Source organism: Microcaecilia unicolor, chromosome 2 (assembly GCF_901765095.1).
Source record: "Microcaecilia unicolor chromosome 2, aMicUni1.1, whole genome shotgun sequence".
Taxonomy (NCBI): Eukaryota; Metazoa; Chordata; class Amphibia; order Gymnophiona; family Siphonopidae; genus Microcaecilia; species Microcaecilia unicolor.
The window spans coordinates 272,681,647-272,700,336 of NC_044032.1; the positions used below are offsets into that span (position 1 = coordinate 272,681,647).

The following is an 18,690-nucleotide window of genomic DNA, read 5'->3' on the forward strand; positions in this document are numbered from 1 at the left end:
TATGCTCTCTCTTCATTCTTATTTTGCTAATCATCAAAAATATTTGTAGAAAAGCACAACCTCATCTCAAACAAATATTTCCTTTGTTGAATTTGATAGTGTGGTTTCAAAATACTGTTCGTGTTTACCATCAGGCATATTTTCGAAAGAGAAGGGCGCCCATCTTTCCACATAAATCGGGAGATGGAGGTCCTTCTCCCAGGGTCGCCCAAATCAGCATAATCGAAAGCCGATTTTGGGCGTCCTCAACTGCTTTCCATGGCGGGGACGACCAAAGTTCACGGGGGGGTGTCGGAAGCGTAGCGAAGGCAGGACTGGGGCGTGCTTAACACATGGGCGTCTTCGGCCAATAATGGAAAAAAGAAGGGCGTCCCTGATGAGCACTTGGCCAACTTTACTTGGTCCATTTTTTCTTGCGACCAAGCCTCAAAAAGGTGCCCGAACTGACCAGATGACCACCGGAGGAAATCGGGGATGACCTCCCCTTACTCCCCCAGTGGTCACTAACCCTCTCCCACCCTAAAAACTTTAGAAATATTTTTGCCAGCCTCAAATGTCATACCCAGCTCCCTGACAGCAGTATGCAGATCCCTGGAGAAGTTTTAGTGGGTGCAGTGCACTTTAGGCAGGCCGACCCAGGCCCATCCCCCCCTACCTGTTACACTTGTGGTGGTAAATGTGAACCCTTCAAAACCCACCACAAACCCTCTGTACCCACATGTAGGTGACCCCCTTCACCCCTTAGGTCTATGGTAGTGTTGTACAGTTGTGGGGAGTGGGTTTTGGGGGGGGGGTTGGGGGGCTCAGCACCCAAGGTAAGGGAGCTATGCAACTGGGAGCAATTTGTGAAGTCCACTGGAGTGCCCCCTAGGGTGCCCGGTTGGTGTCCTGGCATGTCAGGGGGACCAGTGCACTATGAATGCTGGCTCCTCCCTGACCAAAGGGCTTGGATTTGGTCGTTTCTGAGATGAGCGTCCTCGGTTTCCATTATCGCCGAAAACCGGGGACGACCATCTCTAAGATCGACCTAAATGTTGAGCTTTGGGCGTCCCCGACCGTATTATCAAAACAAAAGATGGCCACCCATCTTGTTTCAATAATACGGGTTTCCCCGCCCCTTCACCGGTACGTCCTGAGAGGATGTCCTCAGGAAAGCTTGGGCGGCCCATTCGATTATGCCCCTCCACGTCCCTTTTTTTCTCCTCTTTTATTGTTATATAGTCATAGTTTCAGCTTGTGTTTCACAAGGCCCTGCATTTATTGCTTTGATCCACAAGGCAACTGTAGTATTGATAACAGAGCCTTGCCTTGCAATATGTCACAGCTTTTATGAAATAGATGTTTAAAGCCTCTATGTAAAATTTGCATTTAGGGGTCTGTTTACTAAGGTGCACTTACAATTACCGCGTGCGCTAACTGTGTAGGTGCCCATAGGGATATTATAGGCGTGTACACAGTTAACACATGTTAATTGCTAACGCATTTTAAAAATGCTAATACACCTATGACGCGGCTTAGTAAACAGGGCCCTTAGGGCCCTGTTTACTAAGGCGCATAAGCATTTTTAACACACCTGCAATTAGCGCACACGCTAACCGTGTAGGTACCTGTAGGGATATTGTAGACGCGAACACGGTTAACATGCGTTAAAAATGCTAACGCACCAATAATGCGGCTTAGTAAACAGGGCCCTTAATCTCTGTATAGGTACCAGATTGTCACCTATTCAAGAGCAGGAACTAGGTGTGTGAGCCCTTGGGCCACTGCTGAGGAACGGCAGCGGCAGGAGAATCACCCAAACACAAGACAGGGCAGACCGGAACTGGAACAAAGTGGATCGGAGCAAGGCTTCGCCTACACTTAGCCACCCTTCACCAGGAGAAGCTTCTGGCTGCAGGCGGCCAGCAGGACTTACTGGACAGGACAGGGAGGCAGGACTGCAGGACACAGCAGCAGGCTGACAAATAACAGGTAACACTAGGAACACGGTGGGGTTCCAGGAAAACAGCAGGCAAACAAACAATCCAGAAACAAGCCGGGTCTGGGCAGGCTGCAGGCAGAAGAATAGTCCAACAACAATCTGGGTCTAGGCAGGCGGCAGGCAGAAGAATAGTCCAATAACAATCCGGGTCTGGGCAGGCGGCAGGCAGAAGAATAGTCCAGTAAACAAGCAGAGTTAAAGTCACCAAAAGGTAAAAGCACAAAGGCACTGCAACAACTCACACCAAAGGAACGCCTCTGAAGAACACTGTTGCAAGGCAACTAGGAACCTTACCAGGTGGTTAATAAAGGCAGGTCACAAGGGAGTTCACCAGGTATGGGTGCTGCTTGGTTCCAAAAAACTCCCAAAGCAATCTGGAGAGCTGGAAGATCCGGAACGGACCAGCATATCTTCTGGAACATGGGAAACGGTAAACCATCAATTTGCAGCATTCCCCAGGTCTAAATCCCGGGGGCTGAGGTGACTGCGAGCTAGGGACCTGGGCACAACTGTGACACAGATATTCTTGGTTTTTTTGTTTGTTTACCTTTCATCTTTGAAATTGCTATTTTTTACACAACATCTTATGTCCTGTTCTTTCTCTTTTCCTACATGCTTGAAGACCCCACTATTTTTAGGAAGATTAGAACCTTTTGCTTGACAGTGAATCAGAAAATAGGGATTTGCATTCATCTGAAATGACATGGGAAGTGCAAAGGATATTTACCATATTGTTTCATGTTGTTTTTAACCCGAAACAACAGGAAACCTGAGATTTCAGTGTTTTTCTATGTTGTCAATAGTGCACACTATTTTCCAAAATAAAAAAATCACATAAATGGCATGGGAAATTAAAACAAAATCATTCTTGCCCTGCACACCTCCACCAGAAAATGAACCTGAATGTGGCATGTTAGAGTTGAAATTTCAGCAAAAAGCCTTCATAAAATTAGCTTTACTAAAATGTTATTAGTGGAAGAGCCAGTAATTAAATGGGAAACCTAGATATCAGGGAGTTAACTTGGGCTCCCCATTCACTCCTTTCTTCTTTCCCTTCTTTCTCTTAATAACCCACATCCACATGTTTGTCAAAGAAATCATAACCCCACTCTAAAGACACTTCATGGGATCCTAGCTCTCTATACATCCCTACCTGAGACTTAATGGCAGGTCTTATCCAAGGCTGGGATGGGAATGTGTGTATTTTTATTGTAAACCACTCTAATTATGTTATAAGTGTGGTATATCAAATGAATTAAACTATTAAACTAAAGTATCTGTGGACGAGTTGGTGGAGAATGAGAGGTGTATGAGTGAGTCAGGTAAAATGTCTGTAAATAGAGATTTATGTGATTGGATGTGAATGTATATAAGTGAATGTGGGATATGTATGTGTGAAGAGATGCAAGGGTATGGTTATATAAGTGGGGTGTGAGTAGATAGGTGGTATATGTGAATCAAGGCCAGTTCTGTCTGCTCTGAACTCTTCACTCCAGGGGCGTAGCCACGGGTGGGCCTGGGCCCACCCAATTTGGGGTCAGGCCCGCCCAGCAGCACAGCGATACCATTCCCCCGTAGCGTGCCGCAACTTTCATCCCCATCTTCCCTCACCCTCGCAGGTCCGCCCAGCAGCGATTTCGATCGCAGGCAGCTCCTTCGGCTCGCACACGCTGCCTGCCGGCTGGGCTGCCGCTCAAATCTCCTTGCAGCTACTAGCAGCGCTAACCCGGAAGCCTCTCCTCTGAGCTTCCGGGTTAGCGCTGCTAGTAGCTGCAAGGAGATTTGAGCGGCAGCCGGCAGGCAGCGTGTGCGAGTCGAAGGAGCTGCCTGCGATCGGAATCGCTGCTGGGCGGGCCTGCGAGGGTGAGGGAAGATGGGGGTGAAAGTTGTGGCACGCAACGGGGCAAGGTATGATGGGGAAAAGATGTTGGAATGGGGGAGGGAAGACGGGGACAGCAGCTGCACGGGGGGGGGGGGGGGGGGGAAGAAGATGGAAGGAAAGATGCTGCACAGGGAGGAGGGAAGATGGAATGATGAGGCATGGTGGGTGGGGGAGAAGCTGCATGGGGAAGAAGGGAGAGATCCAGTAAAGGGGTGGAGGGGTCAGGAAGGGAGAAGTCTTGGCTGCATATGAGGTGGAGGAGAGGTAGACATGCTGCATAGAGAGGGGATAGGTGGTGAGAGGGGGAGAAATGTTAAACATAGGGGTGGAGAGGAGGGCAAAATGGTGGGCATAGGGGTGGAGGGAAGGGAGAAATGTTAGACATGCTGGTAGAGGGGAGGAAGGTAGATATGCTGTATGGGAAGGGGAGAGAGACGTTGGACAGTGGGAATGAGAGGGGGAGATAGACATGGGGGTGGATGAGAGGTACACAGTAGGTGGTGAGGGGGGAAATGCTGGGCCATGGGGGAGAGGACTACTACTATTACTATTTAACAGGAATGAAGAGAGAAGGGGCAGGAAAATATAAGGCTACCATGGTGGGGTGGGGAAGGGATCAGATGCTGGTTAGAAGGGTGGAGGGAGAAGATGATGGGAATGGTGGAACCCTGTGGGAGAGGGCAAGGAAATGAATGAGAGATAGTGATTACAGAGGGTAGAAATATGGTAATGGGGAGTAGATTAAAGATAAAAGAGAAAGCAGGGATGGGGAGGAGTAAGATGGGGAATGGGAGAGCTAGTGGGTGAAAGAAGAAGATGGAAATTTGATAGGTAGTTGAAAAGTAAAAAGGAGACAAAGAAGGGTGAGAGAGAGGCAGAAAAGAGCTACAAAGGAATGACCAACATGTCAGAGGCAGGAATATTGAGGGAACAGACAGGAGAGAGGAGAAAAGACAAATGGACTACAGCCGCTTGAAGAAGAATTAGCAGACGGCAGAGAGGAAAGCAGAAAAGAGAAATTGGAACCAGCAAGATGGAAAAATAAAATGTCCAGACAACAAAGGTAGAAACAAAGCATTTTATTTCAAATGTTTTAAATGGAATATGTTAGCTTTTGGAAATGTGCATAGGAAATGTCTTTGTATTGTGTTCTGTAGAAAAGGAAATGCATGTTTTGTGTCTCCAGTGTTGCAGTAATGCTATGTTTAACTTCTTGGGGTTCCTTTTCAATTTTTGTCTAAATATTTTTATTTCTAATTTGTTATCCCTTGTTCTGTGTTTGGTGAGGTTCTGTTGGTGTGATAGTAATGGCAGGTGGAAAATTGGAAGGGAGGCAAAGAGGAGAGGGAATCGGGGAGGGAAGCCCTCCTTTATTTTCTGACCTGGGCCAAGTAGGTCTTACAACAGTCCTAACCCTTGCTGTATAGCTGGTGAGGATTCCCAGGCATCCCCAGCTAAGGACCTCCTCCAAAGGCGGCCAGAACTCCCTTCTACCAAGCTCTGGCAACAGCATCCTTGAGCCATCGACAGCTAAGCATGTGTGGGGTGCTGGCATCAGTGGCTTAGGGTCATTGCTGCTGCCTGCCAAGCTTGGTAAAAGAGAGTTCTGGCCACCTTCAGAGAAAGTCTTCAGCTGACTGAGCTTGAGGATCCTCATTAGCTAAAGTATTTATATTTTGAGGTGGAGGTAGGGCGGAGCAGAGAAAATTTTGTGCCCACCCACTTTGGGCTCAGGCCCACCCAAAACTGGCTGTCTGGCTACGCCACTGCTTCACTCTCTTTCACCATTTTCATCCTTTCCTTTTCCTCTCCCCTAATCTGACCCTTCTCCTTCACTTCTTATTCCCTCACCTAAGGAAGTCCAGCTTCCACTTCAGGGCTGGACTCATTAGCAGGCAGGACCTGGCCTCCCTGCTAACCATGCTGTTCATTTCTGCCAGCAGCACATCATGTTTGGTTGGTGACTCTATCTTCCCTGGCTACTGGGGCTTGGCTCCTTACCAACCCATTATATAGAGTGCCCAGGTACTGTACACAGTAGCCAGTCCTGCTTCCCTGGTGTGGCTTAGCTGTGGAGTGGCGGCAGGATGGGATGGGAGATGTGATAGAAACATTAACGTACCTCTGAAGTATGAATGCATAGGAGGAAGACCTTTTTTCAGTTCAAAAGAAGTTCTGGAACAAGGGTCCTAAGATGAGGGTGAAAGGGAATAGATAGAATAATTTAAGGAAATATTTCTTTAGAGAAGGGATAGTAGACGTATGGAACAACCTTCCAGTGGAAATGTTAGTGACAGACTGTACTTGTTACAGTGTTGCAGTGTTTTGCAAGTTGCCACTTTGGTTGGTGGGGATAAGGTCTTATTCTCTGAGGACAAGCAGGCTGCTTGTTCTCACATAGTAACATAGTAGATGACGGCAGAAAAAGACCTGCACGGTCCATCTAGTCTGCCCACGATAAACTCATATGTGTATACCTTACCTTGATTTGTACCTGTCTTTTTCAGGGCACAGACCGTATAAGTCTGTCCACCAGTATTTCCCGCCTCCCAACCACCAGTCCCGCCTCCCATCACCGGCTCTGGCACAGACCCCGTATAAGTCTGCCCTCCCCTATCCTAGCCTCTCAACCACCAACCCCTCTTCCCCCCGCCACCCAATTTCAGCTAAGCTTCTGTGGATCCATTCCTTCTGCACAGGATTCCTTTATGCCTATCCCACGCATGTTTGAATTCCGTTACCGTTTTCATGTCCACCACCTCCTGCGGGAGGGCATTCCAAGCGTTCACCACCCTCTCCGTGAAGAAATACTTCCTGACATCTTTCCTGAGTCTGCCCCCCTTCAATCTCATTTCATGTCCTCTCGTTCTACCGCCTTCCCATCTCCGGAAAAGATTTGTTTGTGGATTAATACCTTTCAAATATTTGAACGTCTGTATCATATCACCCCTGTTCCTCCTTTCCTCCAGAGTATACATGTTCAGGTCAGCAAGTCTCTCACAAGTGGGTCGACGTCCGCATTGGCCCAGGAAGCGGCAAAATTTTTCCAGCAAAAATATAAAACTTTGCTAGAGTCTTCTGGCGCGCGAGTAGTGCGCACTGTGCATGTGCAGATGACTTCCTGCCCGTTGCGAGCGTGACTCCTCAGTTCTTTTTTTGTCCGGACGAGGTGACAGCATTTTTCCCCCTCATTTTTTGGCCCAGGAGCGAGAGTCTGACGACTTTTTTTACTTCTTTTTTCTATTTCTTTTAATTTTTTCCTACCAGTAGTTTTCCTTTAGTGTTTTTTAGGCCGCGTGGTCGGTTTTTCCCCCTTTTTGTGCCCTTCACTTTTTTGGCACAATCGCGTCGTTTGATTTTGCCGACGCCATTTTTCTTTCCATGTCATCAAGGACACCCAGAGGCTTTAAACGTTGTACTCAGTGCAACCGGACCATCTCAGGCACTGATACCCATGCCTGGTCTATCCAGTGCCTTGGGCCCGACCATAGCCCAGCCACTTGTAGTCTGGTCTGTGTCTTTGTATGAAGAAACAGACTCAAGCGTCTCGAGAAGCCCAACGAGAAAAGCTTTTTGGGGCTCGCTCTGGTCCCTTGACATCGACAACAACATTGGTACCGAGGTTGGTGGCGTCGACATCAAGAGGGGCATTGATGTCGGGAGGGAGAGGTAATGGCTGCCCCGAGACCAACTCATGCTGGGAGCAGTGAGGCGTTGAGTGGGTCTCTACCTGCCTCGATGCCTCCTGTTATGCAGGCCCCAAGGATCGACCGTCGTCGGACCCGGCCCCAAGGAGATGTGAGGATTCCATGTTCTCCTCATCAGTACTGAGGAGTCTCGATGACTGGCGTCGAGCGAAGGCTAAGAAGCACCGTCATCGTTCTCCTTTGACACACGGTGCCGGGAGCTCTGGGGCGTCGAGGGAGTCGGCACCCTAGAAGCATCGGTGTCGAGAGGACCTCTCCCCCTCTATACAGGAGGTGCTGATGCGTCGATCTCTTGGCAGCCCAATACCTCCTTCCGAGTCTCGACAGATTCTGCCACCGGCTGCTCTACCGACCCTGCAGCCTTCTCCGATGGCGGCTCTCGACGAACGCATCCGGGCCCTGCTTCCAGAGCTTCTGGAGGGATTGCTGCGCCGGTGTGCTTCGGTGTCGGGGGTGCTTGTGTCTTCCGTGCTGCCAGCTGCAGCAGCATCTGGCCCTTCTCCTGCGGTGAGGTCCCCGGCCTCGATGCCTCCTGTGGCATTGACGGCGGCTACCACCCAGGTTGACTCCCCTTCGACATCGGTGGATGAAGCTTCACCGCAGTCTAGGCGGGCATGGACTTCTCGACATCGCCATCAAGGACGTTGTTCCTCAGCATTGAGGCAGGCTCAGTCTCAGAGTGCCCTGAGGGAGGTCTTATCCGATACTGAAGAGGAGCGTTCGTGGGAGTCAGAGGAAGACCCCAGGTACTTTTCTTCTGACGAGTCCTTTAGGATTCCCTCTGAGCCTTCCCCTCCACCAGAAAGGAGACTATCTCCACAGGAGAGTCTGTCCTTTACACCTTTTGTCTGGGAAATGGCTAAGGCTATTCCTTTCCCTATGGAAGTGGAGGATGAGCTCAGGGCTGAGATGCTTTATGGAGCAGCTGGTGCAGGAGCCGACGAGAGAAGGAAAAATTCTAGACTTGGTCCTTAGTGGAGCGCATGATCTGGTGAGGGACATTATGGTACTGGGGCCGCTTGATAACAGTGATCATAATATGATCAGTTTTGATATCAACCTTGAAGTAACTATACACAGGAAGTCAAATACGTTAGCGTTTAACTTTAAAAAAGGAGACTATGATAAAACGAGAAGAACGGTTAAAAAAAAACTTAGGGGGCAACTGAGAGGGTAAAAACTGTACAACAGGCATGGACGCTGTTCAAAAATACCATCCTGGAGGCCCAGGCCAAACATATTCCGTGACTTAGAAAAGAAAGACAGAAGTCCAAAAGACAGCCGGCATGGTTGAAAAATGAGGTGAAGGAAGCTATTAGGCCTAAAAGAAACGTCTTCAGAAAATGGAAGAAGGAACTGTCTGAAAATAACAAGAAGCAGCATAAGGAGTGTCAAGCAAATGCAAGGCTCAGATAAAGAAGGCCAAGAGGGATTACGAAAAAAAGATAGCATTAGAGGCAAAAAAACATAGCAAAATTTTTTTTCGGTATATTAAAAGCAGGAAGCTGGCAAAAGAATCGGTTGGGCCGCTGGATGACCGAGGGGTAAAAGGGGCGATCAAGGAAGATAAAGATGAAGCGGAGAGATTGAATGAATTCTTTGCATCGGTCTTCACCGAGGAAGATTTGGGTGGGATACCGGTGTCGGAAATGGTATTTCAAGCGGACGAGTCGGAGAAACTTACTGACTTCACGGTAAACCTGGAGGACGTAATGGGGCAGTTCAGCAAACTGAAGAGTAGCAAATCTCCTGGACCGGATGGTATTCATCCTAGAGTTCTGATAGAACTGATATGCGGAGCTACTGTTAGTGATATGCAATTTATCCTTAAAATCGAGCATAGTACCTGAAGATTGGAGGGTGGCCAATGTAACACCGATTTTTTAAAAAGGTTCCAGGGGAGATCCGGGAAATTATAGGTGAGTCTGACGTCGGTGCTGGGGAAAATGGTAGAGGCTATTATCAAAAACAAAATTACAGAGCACGTCCAAGGACATGGATTGCTGAGACCAAGTCAGCATGGCTTTTGTGTGGGGAAATCTTGCCTGACCAATTTACTTCAATTCTTTGAAGGAGTAAACAAACATGTGGACAAAGGGGAGCCGGTTGATATTGTGTATCTGGATTTTCAAAAGGCGTTTGACAAGGTACCTCATTGTCACGTCTGTGGCCGTGACCAACCTCAGATTTACTTTATTTCTGGGGGTCAGCTTCTAAGCTGGCTTCTGCCCATCCTTTCTGGAGTAGTTTTCCTTCTGTGTGCTGGCTGCTTCCAGCATGGCTCTAATTACTCCACTCTACTGCACCTGGGGGTGCTGCCTGAGTTAGCTCTACCTCTGTCTCCAGCCTGGCTCTGTTTGCTCCTCTGTGCTGCACCTAGATATTCTAAGTCTCTCTATGTTCTGTGTGCGCTCTGCCTGCTCCTTGGTTTGTGCTCCTCTCACCCGCTGGTAGCCAGAGCCAGTGGCTGCCATAGTTTGTCTTGCTGTTCCTACCCGTTCCAGACTTTAGCCCAGTCCGGTCCGGTTCTGCCAGGCTGCCGGACTTGTCTCTCTCGTTTGTGCCTGGACAGCCTCCGTAGTTGCTTACTGATGGCTGCAGCTGTTCCTCAGGTGTTGAAGGGCTTTATTAATCACTTAGAGACTGCAGCCTTTGCCTTTGCATCGTCTAAGGTCCCTGGTATGTTAGAGTGCTCTGTGCACTGCTACCTTGTCCAGTTCAGTGTGAGTTTCTAGCTTGTTACTAGTAGCTTGGACATAGCTTTTCTTGTTAGCTTGTGTACAGCTTTACTAGTTCTCCTGTGTTTTGCTTAGTGTGAGTTTCTAGCTTGTGACTAGTTAGCTTGGGCATAGCCTTCTTGTTAGCTTGTGTACAGCTTTACTAGTTTTCTTGTGTTTAGCTTTCTGGTTTTCCCGTGTGTGTTTTCCTTTGCTTCTGGAGCTTCAGCCCTAGTCCTCTCCGCTGCCAGTACTCCTTGCTACTGAAGCTCCAGCCATAGTCTTGCTACTTGACCTGACCATTGCCAGAACCCAGACATTCCCTGCCTGTCTGCCTTGCTTTCGCCTAGGTGCCTGGGGGCACTTCTGTTTCCTGATTCCTGTTGTTCCTGCTTGCTAGTTCCAGTTCCGGTTTTCCTGTAAGCCCTGCCGGCTGCCCGAACCTGAGGGCTCAACCCTCGGGGAACGGTGGCTAAGCGTAGGTGAAGCCTAGGTCCAGTGTGTTCCTGTCCAGCGGATTCTAGTCCCGTGTGTTCCAGTCCAGTGGGCTCCACTCCAGTGTGTACCAGTCCAGTGGGTTCCAGTTCAGTGCGCACAGTCCTGTATATTCCAGTGCAGAACTCCAGTCTGGGGTTCCAGTCCAGCCTTGCCTCGTCTCTGCTTTGAAGGTGACATTGCCTGCCACTGCCGCTCCACGGTAGTGGTCCAAGGGCTCACAAACCCAGTGCTTCCAGGGAAGAAGCCTGACACTCAACAAAGGCTACAGAGGAAACTGGAGGGTCATGGGATAGGAGGAAATGTCCTATTGTGGATTAAAAACTGGTTGAAGGATAGGAAACAGAGATTGGGGTTAAATGGGCAGTATTCACAATGGAGAAGGGTAGTTAGTGGGGTTCCTCAGGGGTCTGTGCTAGGAATGCTGCTTTTTAATATATTTATAAATGATTTAGAGATGGGAGTAACTAGCAAGGTAATTAAATTTGCTGATGACACAAAGTTATTCTAAGTCGTTATCTCGTGACAGGATTGTGAAAAATTACAGAAGGACCTTACGAGACTGGGAGACTGGGGGGGTAAATGGCAGATGACGTTTAATGTGAGCAAGTGCAAGGTGATGCATGTGGGCAATAAGAACCCGAATTATATCTACGTCATGCAAGGTTCCACGTTAGTAGTTACGGACCAAGAAAGGGATCTAGGTGTCGTCGATAATACACTGAAACCTTCTGCTCAGTGTGCTGCTGCGGCTAGGAAAGCGAATAGAATGTTGGGTATTATTAGGAAAGGTATGGAAAACAGGTGTGAGGATGTTATAATGCCGTTGTATCGCTCCATGGTGTGACCGCACGTTGAGTATTGTGTTCAATTCTGGTCGCCGCATCTCAAGAAAGGTATAGTAGAATTGGAAAAGGTGCAGCGAAGGGTGACTAATATGATAGCAGGGATGGGACGACTTCCCTATGAAGAAAGACTAAGGAGGCTAGGGCTTTTCAGCTTGGAGAAGAGACAACTCAGGGGAGACATGATTATATAAAATAATGAGTGGAGTGGAACAGGTGGATGTGAAGCGTCTGTTTATGCTTTCCAAAAATATTAGGGCTAGGGGGCATGCGATGAAACTACAGTGTAGTAAATTTAAAACAAATCTGAAAAGAAAAAAGGAAAAATTCTACTCACCCCAATTCCTAAAGATACAAAGAAATGCACGAGCGAAATAACCAACTACAGACCAGTAGCCTCCATACCACTAATAACCAAAATAACTGAAGGAATGGTAACCAAACAACTTACAAACTATCTAAACAAACACTCAATACTGCATGACGCCCAATCAGGATTCCGGTCGAATCATAGCACAGAGACAGTATTAGTCACCCTTATGACTAGATTTAAGCAAATAATTGCAACTGGCAACAATATACTCCTCCTACAATTCGACATGTCAAGTGCCTTCGATATGGTTGACCACGGAATCCTACTACACATACTCGAATACTTCGGCATTGGAGGAAATGTCCTGAATTGGTTCGAGGGGTTCCTAACCCAACGTTCGTATCAAGTCACATCAAATTCGACCACGTCTAAAGCATGGACACCTAAATGTGGAGTTCCACAGGGATCACCTCTCTCACCAACCATCTTCAACCTAATGATGATCCCGCTGGCAAAACTCCTATCAAACCATAACCTCAACCCATATATATACGCTGATGACGTGACAATATACATCCCCTTCAAACAAGACATTAACGAAATCCTCAACGAAATCAATCAAAGTCTACACATCATGAACACATGGGCAGATGCATTCCGTCTGAAACTAAACGCAGAAAAAACTCAGTGCCTAATACTCACCTCCCAATACAACACAAAAGAATTCACAGCTATAAACACACCAACTGAGAAGAGACAACTGAGGGGAGACATGATTATATAAAATAATGAGTGGAGTGGAACAGGTGGCTGTGAAGCGTCTGTTTATGCTTTCCAAAAATATTAGGGCTAGGGGGCATGCGATGAAACTACAGTGTAGTAAATTTAAAACAAATCTGAGAAAAATTTTTTCACCCAACGTATAATTAAACTCTGGAATTCATTACTGGAGAATGTGGTGAAGGCAGTTAGCTTGGCAGAGTTTAAAAAGGGGTTAGATGGTTTCCTAAAGGACAAGTCCATAAACCACTACTAAATGGACTTGGGAAAAATCCACAATTCCAGGAATAACATGTATAGAATGTTTGTATGTTTGGGAAGCTTGCCAGGTGCCCTTGGCCTGGATTGGCCACTGTCGTGGGCAGGATGCTGGGCTCGATGGACCCTTGGTCTTTTCCCAGTGTGGCATTACTTATGTACTTCTCCACCTACAGAGGCTGTGATGGCTCCTCTACATAAGGTACTGAAAGAATTCCTTATGCAGAACTGGCCGTCCCCTCTGTCTGGCCCCGTGATCCTGAGGAAAACTGAATCCCAGTGTCGGATCCACGGTGAACCTGGATTGAAGAGGTCTCAAGAGAGCCAAGAGTACTAGGGACTATGCCCAGGCAGGGAAGCTAGGACTCTTGATTATTTTGGGAGGAAAACCTATCAGGCCGCTATTCTCACCGCCAAAATCCAATCTTAGCAGCTCTTCATGAGCATCCACTTGCGGAACTCGGTGAGGCAACTGTCCAGCTTGATTGATGCACTCCCTCCGGAGCAGGCCAAGCCTTTTCGCCAGGTGGTCAGGCAGCAGAAAGCGTGTCAAAAATTCCTGGCCAGGGGTACGTTCGACACTTTTGATGTAGCATCCAGGATCGCTGCCCAAGATATAGTGCTGCGCAGACTCTCATGGCTGCGTGTCTCTGACCTGGATCATTCAGTCCAGCGGTAGATGGCGGATGTTCCTTGCCGGGGGGATAACCTTTTTGGTGAGAAAGTAGAGGATGTAGTTGACCAGATCAAGAAGCAATGCTATGGATTCTCTCTTCCGCCTGGCGTCTTCTGCTACTACCTGCTCATCTAGGAGGTTTTTTGGAGGGAAGAAGAGTGCTCCCTATTCCTATGCTAGGCTTAGGTACACTCCTGCTTCTTGGCAGTCTGCCCAGGCTCAGTCCTAATGTGTTCATTCTCGTCAACAGCGTTTTCCTAAGGCCACTGCGGCTCCAGCAAAAGCAAGGGACGGGCTTTTGACTGGCTCCAGTTCAGCATAGCCTCAGTAAACCTGTCCGTACTGGACGACTTGCCGGTTGGGGGGAGGTTAATGTTTTTTCACCAAAGGTGGCCTCTTATAACCTCTGACTGGTGGGTTCTTCAAATAGTCCGGTTATCCAAACCTCCAAATTGCCCACCGGGAGCTTAGTCTTACAGCTCCCAGCACAAGCAGGTACTTGCAGAGGAACTCTCCGCCCTTCTAAAGGCCCAAGCGGTCGAACCCGTTCCACCAGGAGAAGTAGGCTGGGATTCTATTCCAGGTACTTCCTTGTGCAAAAGAAAACAGGGGGGATGCATCCCATCTTAGACCTAAGGGCCCTGAACAAATTTCTTATCTGAGAAAAGTTCAGGATGGTTTTCCCAGGCACCCTTCTTCCCATGATTCAGGAAAATGATTGGCTATGCTCTCTGGACTTAAAGGAAGCTTACACACGCATCTTGATACTTCCAGCTCACAGGAAGTATCTTAGATTTCAACTGGGAACACAGCATTTTCAGTATCCGGTACTGCCCTTTGGCCTGGCATCTGCGCCCAGAGTGTTTACAAAATGCCTAGCTGTAGTCACAGCGTCGCTACGCAGACTGGGAATGCATGTGTTTCCTTATTTCGACGATTGGCTGGTGAAGAGCACCTCGAAGGAAGGTGCTCTGGAGTCCATTTGAATGACTATTCAGGTGCTGGAGCTACTGGGGTTCATCATAAATTATCCCAAGTCCCATCTCACCCCAGTCCGAAAGTTGGTATTCATTGGAGCTCAGCTGAACACTCAGACAGCTCGTGCTTATCTCCCCGAGGCAAGAGCAGACAACCTTCTGTCCCTGGTGTCCACGGTTCATGCGTCTCAGCAGGTCACAGCTCGGCAGATGTTGAGACTTCTGGGGCACATGGCCTCCACAGTTCATGTAACTCCCATGGCACATCTACACATGAGATACGCTCAATGGACCCTAGTTTCCCAGTGGTGTCAAGCTGCGGGGGATCTAGAGGATGTGATCCAACTGTCCACCGACTTTCGGAATTCCTTGCAGTGGTGGACGATTCGATCCAATTTGACCTTGGGACGTCCATTCCAAATTCCTCAGCCACAGAAAGTGCTGACGATGGATGCATCCCTTCTGGGGTGGGGAGCTCATGTAGATGGGATTCACACTCAGGAAGCTTGGTCCTTTCAGGAAAAAGGTCTTCAGATCAACCTCCTGGAACTGCGAGCGATCTGGAACGCTCTAAAGGCTTTCAGAGATCGGCTGTCCAACCAAATCATTTTAATTCAGACAGACAATCAGATTGCTATGTATTACACCAACAATCAGGGGGGCACCGGATCTCGCCCTCTGTTTCAGGAAGTCGTCCAGATGTGGTTTTGGGCACACCAACATGGCATGTTTCTGCAAGCCACTTATCTGGCAAGCGTAAACAACAGTCTGGCCGACAGGTTGAGCAGGATAATGCAACCTCACGAGTGGTCACTGAACATGGATGTGGTCCGCAAGATCTTCCGAACGTGGGGCACCCCCTCGGTGGATCTTTTTGCCACTCAGATCAATCACAAGGTCCCTCAGTTCTGTTCCAGGCTTCAGGCCCATGACAGACTAGCGTCAGATGCCTTTCTCCTACATTGGGGAACAGGCCTTCTGTATGCGTATCCTCCCATACCTGTAGTAGGGAAGACTTTGCTGAAACTCAAACAAGGCCACGGAACCATGATTCTGATTGCGCCCGCTTGGCCCCGTCAGATTTGGTTCCCTCTTCTTCTGGAGTTGTCCTCCAAGGAACCGTTGGAGATTGGACTGTTTTCTGACCCTCATCACCCAGAATGAGGGGTCGCTTCTACATCCTAACCTCCAGTCTCTGGCTCTCACGGCCTGAATGTTGAGAACATAGAATTCGCCTCCTTGGGTCTTTCAGAGGGGGTCTCACAAGTCTTGCTTGCTTCCAGGAAAGATTCCACCAAGAGGTGTTACTCTTTCAAATGGAGGAGGTTTGCCGTCTGGTGTGACAGCAAGGCCCTAGATCTTCTTTCTTGTCCTACACAGACCCTGCTTGAATACCTTCTACACTTATCAGAGTCTGTCCTCAAAACCAACTTAGTAAGGGTTCATCTTAGTGTGATTAGTGGCTATCATCGCCGTGTAGAGGGTAAGCCTATCTCTGGACAGCCTTTAGTTGTTCGCTACATGAGAGTTTTGCTTTTGTCAAAGCCCCCTGTCAAATCTCCACCAGTGTCATGGGATCTCAACGTCGTACTACCCAGCTGATGAGAGCTCCTTTTGAGCCACTGAATTCCTGGCATCTGAAGTACTTGACCTGGAAGGTCATTTTCATGGTGGCTGTTACTTCAGCTCGTAGGGTCAGTGAGCTTCAGTCCTTGGTGGTGCATGCACCCTATACTAAGTTTCATCATGACAGAGTAGTCCTCCGCACACGCCCTAAGTTCCTTCCTAAATGTTGATGTATAAAAAGAAAAACCTGTTCCAAATCATATTTTGAAAGAAGTTTCTGCAGTAACCACAATCAAACTAGTACCTTGAATATTGCAATTTAAATGCCTAGAATTAATACCAGAACTGTTCAAACTATCAAATAATTCCAAAGATAATTCAGTCTGTTCTTCCTTCCTAATTGTTGTAATGGAATGTAATATCTGTAAGATACCTTTCCATTATGTCTCTTGGTGATACTCCTTTTTGCTTTGGAAAAATAATAAATCTGAGATTTTTAGATCTAGATATATTTTCAAGAGTTTCAAATTTCCTATGAATTAAAGTATTTTCTTTTGATACTCAAATTTTAATTTCTTTAACATGCCAGGTTTTTGATTTGAGGTTTTATTTGTTAGAGAATTCATAGGTAGCTATATTACATTTGACTTCAGAATAGCGTCTGTGTTAACTGTTAGGAATGCACGTGTATTACTTTCTGGTTTTGAACAAATTAATTTTTGAAAAAGCAGAATATAAACACTTGTAAATAAATAACATTACTTATCATATACAGCAGTCTCTATATGTGCTTGAGAGAGTCCATGTTCCATAAAGTATATAATCTGGACAAGATATACTGAAAAGATACAAATAAGAAACTGTAGGAGATCTGTTGTAATAAACATAGTTGATATCAACAAGTCTGAGATAGGAAGAAGCAGGATTTAGAATTTAAAGGCAACCCCTGAGAATTACCCCTGAGAATTTAACCTGTGAACTGCCTGCTTACCTATAGGCCCCAAGGTTCACCCACAAAGTAAGCAGGCAGTTCACAGGTTAAATGCAGCTAAAGCTTTATCAGATAATTAAGGGTTGAACACAAAGAACTTTAGTCCAAAGGTAAGAGAGGCCTGCTCTGCCTTGCAGGCTGAATAGCATTGAATTTCTCCATAGTAGTCTCCTTTAATGATATAAGAAAATCTGTCCTACTTTACAGGCAATAAGGTATCAAAACTCTTTCTCAGCATTTCTTTGCAATCTCAGGGTCCATCCTAGAGTTTTTTTCCCCTTCCTCTGGGCCTCCCAGGCTTTTATATTTCCTGGTTGGGACCCCGCCCTCCTGGCTAGGGCTCCCTGGTCTGGCCTTGTTAAGGTAACCCAATGAGGGAGTGAGTATAAGGATAACCAGAGCTCTCATATACACTCACAGTATGCAAAAATTGAATATGGCCAGAAGAAGTGGCTAATTATGTTAATCCGGGAATTCCACACACATGATATTCAAGGTAGAAAGCATAAAATATGGAGCTGGCAATGGAGGATATAGGCACAAATAACAGTAGATGGCTTAAGAACATAAGAATAGTCATACTGAGCAGACCAATGGTCCATTTAGTCCAGTATCCTGCTTCTAGCAGTGGCCAATCCAAGTCACAAGTACCTGACAGAAACCCAATTAGTAGAACCATTCCATGCTACCAATCCCAGGGCAAGCAGAGACTTCCCCCATGTCCATCTCAATAACAGACTATGGATTTTTCCAAATCTTTTTTAAACCCAGATACGCTAACTGCCATTACCTCCGGCAATGAGTTCCAGAGCTCAACTATTCTTTGAGTAAAAAAATATTTCCTCCTATTTGTTTCAAAAGTATTTCCATGCAATTTCATTGGGTATCTCTTGGTCTTTGTATTTTATGAATGAGTGAAAATTCAATTCACCTCCACCCGCTCCTCACCACTTGAGATTTTGTAGACCTCAATCATATCCCCTTCAGCCATCTCTTTTCCATTCTGAAGAACCCTAATCTCTTTAGCCTTTCCTCATATGGGAACAGTTCCATCCCCTCTATCATTTTGGTTTCTCTTCTTTGGACCTTTTCTAATTCTGCTATATTTTTATGAGATATGGCTTGATGAATGATATGTGTGTTTGTATCGATGTTGCCTTTGTGGATGTGCATCTTGTTGTCTGTGTGTGTATCTTTAATGGGAGTGCAGCTAGAATGGATTGGTACTCAAATATTTCATTGGTTTGGAAAGAAAAATAAACATGAAACCAAATGTAATAATATATGAAACCATAAGATATCATTGTCAACAGATCTGACAGGATGTATTTTATATTTTAAAACTATAGTGCTTCTGTACCAAAGCAACAGGTGTTGTCATGCTTTCTCACCACTAGGAGGCCCTATATATAGAAACCAGTAACAAGCTACACAGTTAGTCACTAGGGGCCTAGCTTTCCTCCTGCCTCACAGCACCACACCCCTGTGGCCTCTCACACTGC

General features: G+C 47.0%; 1 protein-coding gene across 1 annotated transcript in view; it reads left to right on the forward strand.

The window, feature by feature from the left end:
- The window catches only part of IFT74 (intraflagellar transport 74), a 291,121-nt gene that overhangs the window by 131,236 nt on the left and 141,195 nt on the right, over window positions 1-18,690 (forward strand). The gene's annotated exons all lie outside the window — the stretch shown is intronic.